The sequence below is a fragment of the Penaeus monodon genome, chromosome 28 (assembly GCF_015228065.2).
Source record: "Penaeus monodon isolate SGIC_2016 chromosome 28, NSTDA_Pmon_1, whole genome shotgun sequence".
NCBI lineage: Eukaryota > Metazoa > Arthropoda > Malacostraca > Decapoda > Penaeidae > Penaeus > Penaeus monodon.
In genome coordinates, this window is record NC_051413.1 from 15,493,540 (window position 1) to 15,493,873 (window position 334).

Sequence of the window (334 nt, forward strand, 5' to 3'; positions counted from 1 at the left end):
CAAAAAAAACCCCGGGGAAAAAAATTTTTGTTTGTTTTTAAAATTTCTTTTTTTTTTGAAAGGGTTTTTTTTGTCCGGTTTTTCCCTCTTTTTTAAACCCCCTTTTTAAAAATTTTTTTTAAATGGCCCCCTTTTAAAAGTTTTTTTCGTTTTTAAAAGTTTATTTTTCGGTTTTAAAAACCGTGGGGGTTTTTTTTTTTTAAGTTTTTTCCATCTAAAAGGAAACCAAATTTTTCCCCTTTTTTTTTTTTCCTTCCCTTAAACAAAAAATTTTTTGGAAACCCCTTTAAAAACTTTCCCCCAAAAATTCCCCAAAAAAAATTCGCCCCAAAAA